The following is a 6785-nucleotide window of genomic DNA, read 5'->3' on the forward strand; positions in this document are numbered from 1 at the left end:
TTTGCAACATTTATAAAAGAAGCATTTCATCAATATTTGCATCAAGATCACATAACTTAACCAAAATAAAGCTCCGAAAATCAAAAATATATATATAACTGTTTATGGTTTATACATAATGTTCTGTAACCAATACAAAATCGGTCAAATGACCCAAAACTCAAAATGCTAGGGGGCACCCTAGTCTAATGATGTTGGTGATAACAAGTCACCGCATGTGCAATCATGCGTAAAAGCCTAGTCCATCGACTCGGCAAGCTAGTAGTATGTTGTTGCAACCTCAGAGGCATCTCTTCGGTCCTCACGTCCGAAATACCGAGAGTGAGACCCTCGACCTGATCCTGCAATGCTGAAAGAGTCTCGGCCACATCAAGGTCGCGAAGGATAGCCCTCCACACAGCCTCTCCTGCTGGAACAACAATTGGTGCTCTCAGATGTACTGTTGGCCGAACTGGTCCAATATCTGCATGAGCACATGAGTTTTTATTAGTCTTGATAGAAGAAAGCACAAGAACATTATAAAAAGAAATGATAAATAGAGATATGTGTTAGAGTCGGTCTTTGCATCCCTCTGTCAAAGATCATTTCTCTTATTGCATTCCATTTTTAGGTGTCTCGCTCGATTCACTCAATTGCATTCTGCTAGGGGGCATGCCATAATCTGATGGAAGGGTCTTGTCATTCATCACCCCTCATATTTGTACCTGCTGGTTTGGTCAAAATTCATCAAAATTGATTTCAGTCCTTTACAGTCATGGATGGTCTCTTGGTCAAACAAGAGTCATTTTAGTCATTAGGTCTAGGGTTTGGTCTTCAGAATGTCAAATAATTCTAGCAGGCCATGAGGATGTCTCCAATAAGTTTCCCATTTCAGAGTTTCCATCGTCAATCATGCTCAAGAATGATTCTTCTTCAAAACTCTGTTTTGAAGAAGAAATCGTCAAATTTGTTTTTGGAATGGATGTGTAATTTTTTTTAAAGATTTCAAACATGAAATGTTCCAGGCGCAGCCCTGGTCATCCTTTGCAAAGTTCCAGGCCATTCATCCCTGCAAGACAAGCAAAAATCAAACCATTCAGTCTAAAGAGCAACAAAGAAGCAAAACAGAGTTTGTAACTAGAGGCATTTTCAAACATTACGAAAATGGGTTTGGCAATATTAAGATTGGAAATCTTCATGTAAAAATCATGTCTCCAAATGTGTAAAGCTCAGACAAAGAAAAGTAAAGTCATTTGGAGGTAAGTGAGAGAAATTGGGAGAAATCGGTCAAAAACAGATGCACGACGCATTGGCTAACTGGCGCGGCGCACTGGTGCGACACAGCGCATTGGGAGTGAACACACAGTGTTAAATAACACAGGTGCGATGCACTGGGTTGCACGCGCGGTGCACAGAGCTGCTACTCCAAATTTCTCATTGCCTCCGTCAAATCTCCAATTTTCTTGGCTCCTCTGCTTCATAATGCTGAATATGCTAAAGCAAAAGGCTACTATGGTTGATAAGACAGTTATAATCACCATGTTAAATCAGGCATGGACAACCCCAAATTCCATGATTGATCTTTTCTTGGAGAGATTTCGGTTAGGGGATGAAATTAGCTATTTTTGGATCATTTAATTATAGTGGCTTTGGATCAAAAGGCTTATGATCGGTGCATGTCCATCCATGCTCACTGCTTTGTTCTCAAGACTGATGGAGTTGACTTCGCCAGTGAGAAGATTTTCATGACAGATGATTATTTAAAGATGATGTGGAGGAGAATCGATTTTCGGCAGACTGTGCTTGCAATGGGATATAACTTTGTTTTCACGGATGTAGATTTTCAAATTGCTTGTGACCATTTCACTGGCAGCCCTACAGATTTGAAGAACAACGCCAATGGGAACTATGTAAAATCAAATAACCGGACAGTCGAATTCTACAGGTATTGGTACATGTCACGAGAATTGTATCCTGGAAAGCATGATTAAGATGTGCTAAATAATATCAAATATGAAGATGCTATAAGCGAGTAGAATTGAAGTTGAGGTCCTTGGACGCATCTTATTTTGGTAGATTTGTGAAGATTTCACACAAGGTTTGCACCATGCATGCAAATTGCTGCTATGAACTGAGAAACAAGCTTCAGGATTTGAGGTTAATGCTGGCAGATTGGAAACATTTTCAGTCCATGACTTTCCAACAGAAGAGATTACAGACACTGACCTGGAAAATTCGAAGGCACTGCAGGTAGAAGGTGAAATTTTTGAAACGTGACTAGTAAGTTCTGTTGCTGTCCTTGACAACCATGTTGCTGCTACACATTAATGTATTATCTGAGATGGATTTTATTGAGAATTATGGAGAGCTCGTTTCCAATTCTACACAGATGTGCAAGATCTGTCATATTTACAACGATATCTAGAACAGGATCCTCATACAGAGAAATCACCAATGCATTGTGTGAGGTGAATGAAGACTTTTCCTTGGTTATTTTTGCAACCTTGGACATCCAAGATAAAACAAGGAAGTGAAAAAATGAAGTTTTGAAGCCAAACTATGTGTTGGATCAGTGTGTGGCACGCTGGGCAGGAGGCGCGGCGCACTAGGAAGGCGCGGCGCAGGGAGCAAACGCGCAGTTCATTTTTACACGGGCGCAGCGCACTAGGGAGGCACGGCACGTTGGGCGTTTGGCGCAGCGCATACATCTGAGTGGCCTGAAACTTTCCAGAACAGCCTCCAATTTCCAAAACCGCATACATTCCCTCGGTTTCAAGTTAAAGTTTGTGACATCTATGGTGATATTGGGTATGAGGAAATGCTAGTCACTAATGCTGAGTGCAATGAAGGGGCTGAAACATATCTACTGCACGCAAACACTCCTCGAGGTTGTTCCTACAGGGGAATGATTTTGTGACGGGTGTAAGTGAAACAAAAGGAAAGCAATCAGAAAAAATTAGAAGTTGTCACAGAATCTCAGACTGTATCTTCTTCTAGCCAGGTCAGTGGAAAACAAGGTACTTACAGAAACAGCTCTTCAAAGATCTCAGGTTCAGTCAATGTGTGTCCAACCAGTGCTTCAAAGAAATAACTCATTGAAAACTTACAAAACAATTAAATTTGATGGATATGGAGTTCTGCCACAAATAAAGAGTTCAGTGAGACCTTCATTCTCTAGAGATGGCTCATTCAAGATGCCTGAAGCAAGAAAGTCTGACAGTGTTATTACATCATTGACAGCATATAACAATTCTACACCAAGGCCTTTCTCCAGGGAGAATTCTTTCAAGACAGTAGAAACAGCAAAGGCGAAATTTCTTCCATCACATTCTGTAGCTGGTCTTCGTTCAGGAGTTCCCTTGAAAGCATCCTCAGAGTTCAATATTGTAGATAAGAAACTCAAACACAGCATCTCCTCGAACTGACATAGGGAATTCTCGGCCATTTTCTCCCAGAAACATTAGCAACACAAACACAGGTTCGGCAGGCTCTCCTGTAAATAGATCAAGAAACAAAGGGAAGAATGAAGAGCAACAATTTCAGAATATCTTTTCCTTCAAGTTCTAGTTATTCGAAGGATTCTCAGAACGTTACATCTAGGAATTCAGAGGTGAAGGGCGTATTAAAATAATCTGTTGGAAAGTTCGCGGTTGACAAATCAAGAGATGAGAAGTCTGATGTGGATATTTCTGCCTTTCCTTCTATTTCTATACAAGGAGCAATTGCAACTGGAATTGGCGGAATTCAAAACCATTTTTATTAAAAGTTAACTTTTCTTCAAACAACAAAAAGGAAAGCGAACAGTCAAAGACCGAAACGCCCAGATTTAAAACGTAGATATCTACCGTGGCAAAGAAATAGTATCGGAGGTTTATTTTTGGCTTCAGTTACGACTCAGAAGGTCTACGCTACAGATTTCATTGGTCATCAGTAGATTCGAGCAGAAAATGTAACGCTGCTTCTTTTACAGATGATTGGCTTTTCATCTTCTGTTAATAATGATTAAACAATTCCTTATTCTAGTCAATCTGTTTTCCCACATTGGAGTCTATTTATTGTATTGAGAATCATTTGGAAAGGGTTGGAGTTTCTGGGAAAGGTGGAAGAAAACTCAGCGCTTCACTGTACAATTTGGCCAGGAAATTAATAAAATGATGCAACTTTGATTCATGAGATTCCTGTGGTGTGAGTTTAGCAATATGTTTCTTCTCTGTTTCATATGTATCTCGTTATGTTTTATAGTTCATTAACAATCATTTCCATTTGAATGTTTTTAAGTAAGAAAGGTAGAATCCAGTTTATTGCTCTGCTTTGGAAAACTTTCATCCTCTGTGTGTCTTCTGTTGTCTGAAAAGGATTCATTATACATGCCCTCTTCAGCCTCTCAATAGTCTTTCCACTCCGTATTATTTCAAATTCGATTGCTAAACTTCCTGCCTATCTTGCCTTATGAAACACTCTGTGTATTTGATTTAATTTCTCAGCTCATGCTGTTCTTTGTTACATACAGCCTAGAAAATTCAGTCATTCATTAAACTACCTTTTTCATATTTATTTACTAGCCTAAAATCAGTATTTATTTTGAGTCATCTCAGACCCTATTTTCTATTTCTACTGAGTGTGACCCGGAGAGAGCCCTCTCCTGTTCTAGTAGGGCTAGCTACCAAACCGAGTGTGGTTTGTGGTTATCCTGAATTTTGCCTTCCTTCAGCCTAAGGAAGATTTAGGCTCTAACAATATGGTCAGAGAATTTACCGATAGCACCCCACTGCTCACCAGCCGGCAGCACCAAATCCAGGTCACCCCAGAAATCCATACCAGCATATGGACACTCAGAAAAAACCATCTCCTGACGGTTGAACCACTCGAAGAAGGTATCAGAGAAGGAAACCTAGGACTGACCAGCATGAGCCATGAGGTCGACCCATATCTGCATCTGTGGCTCAGTCGGTGGAGGTAAACTAAGTGAAATGTACTGCGGCTGCATCAGTGGGATCTTTTCCAAGGTGAAAGCGGTCAAAATAGAACCATAGCCAAAGTTCTTGGATTTTCCGCTTTTTACCTTGGTCAGTTGTTCTTTCATCACAGGGAGTACTGCGTCACACTAGTTGAACACCTTTGGTTCAAGGCATTCCAAGGCGTACTGCATATAAGACCTGTTAGCCACGTGAAGAGCGGCACTACCAGCCAGTCTAGCAAAAGTGAACAGGATGGTCCTCAAGGACCGGTCAGTGACATCTCGAATGTTGATCTTGCCATCCCTACTCGGCTGAGATCCCTCTCTGCAATACCGGCGAATATAATCTCTCATAGATTCGCCCCCACAGGCGGAACCTGATAATGAAAGAGGGGCACCACGCCTCGATAAACCAGTCAAAAAATAGATGTCCACGACAGTCAAGGGGATAGATTTCCCTCTGATCTGAAACACCTGGTTGGTAGGATCCCATGCATCGAGAAGATATTGCAACAAGTTGATTTGTTGCCTCATGCTAGAGATGCGGAAAAACTTGAACAGGCCACAGTTTCGCAGTGCAGTTACCGTAATCGGATCATGTAAAGAAACCATGCCATCTTCTTCATGCCCGCATTCTTGCCATGTAACAACCATTTTTCTCCAATGAATCTCTGCAAAACAAGCAAGAGAAGAGTTAGGGTCCTGATTTGGCAACAAACAGGCAAAAAATCCATGAGAAAACAGTGCAAAAGTTTCCCTTCTCGCGCCCATCGTACCCCAGCAGTGTATTGGGTGAGATGCATACTGATTGGCCAATGGCCAAGCCAGTATGCATCACACCTTTCGATATAGAAAGGGTGCAATGGATCCAGGGTGAATTTTTCAAAACCCAGGGGCTCAGAAAAATAGGGAAACATGCTCAGAATTCAAAAAGGAAGGAATGCAACTGAAGAGCTCAGGTTTAGCTCCTACCTAGTCCAGACGGTGCCAAGAATCGTCCACAGAATCTCCTGGAATCAGCTGGTGAAAATCAAGGGGGAAAGCACCTCCAGAGCTCCAAAAAACCAAAGTTCAAATGAAATGGTAAAATGAGGGGTAAAAACCACTTTTAAATTACTTTTCACGTAATTCGAGTAAAAAACTAATGTTTTAACTCATTTTTCAAACGTGTATTGTTCATTTCTAATCGGTTTGATGAAGCAATTGAACAGGCAGTACAACCTTTGAAGGAACAAAGTGGTTAACGGTGAAATCAAATAATCAATGACCATTATCACGAGCAGTTTTTATGCGAAGTTCAAGCTCGTTAAAAATTAAACCTTAGCAATGAGAAAATGTTTCCCCCAGAGTTTAAGTTCATTAAAAAATGAACGAATCCCTGGTAAATAACCATTGTGAATGCATTATCATCAGCTTTTGAGCCCTGGTCATGTTCTTACCATCACCTCCACTCTGGTTTATCCGATCATTCACCTCCATTTGATTGTTTACCCCTTTTGAGGAACAGCTGCGAAGAGTGATCCTGTTAGCCATCCTTGCGACACTGCCGTGATTGGAAAATTCCAAACCTTACTTGGAATCAACTGCTACCTGAAATTATCACTCGTTCCTCAAAAGACGAGTCTCCTTTAAGCTCTTTTCACCTGACTCATAAAATATGAAAATATTGCCGAGAAATTGGCCTCTCCAGCTCGTTAAAGCTACCGGGAATGCTATCCCTCCTCTATATTTTAATCTTTTTGGACCTGAGGGATTATTACACAAAAATATCGAGCGCTTTTTTTGTTCGGCTCTTTAAAATTACTAAAATTTCATCCCTTTTGTATTATTTTATACTTTTTCGGACTTA

General features: G+C 40.8%; 1 pseudogene; it reads left to right on the forward strand.

Moving 5' to 3' along the window:
- Positions 1-754: 754 nt before the first annotated feature.
- On the forward strand, positions 755-2233 carry LOC149167931 (uncharacterized protein At4g15970 pseudogene; annotated as a pseudogene).
- The last annotated feature ends 4552 nt before the right edge of the window (positions 2234-6785 follow it).

This window comes from Pinus tabuliformis, chromosome 5_1 (genome assembly GCF_031772625.1).
Source record: "Pinus tabuliformis cultivar Carrire ecotype Pingquan chromosome 5_1, CPIR1, whole genome shotgun sequence".
Lineage (NCBI taxonomy): Eukaryota > Viridiplantae > Streptophyta > Pinopsida > Pinales > Pinaceae > Pinus > Pinus tabuliformis.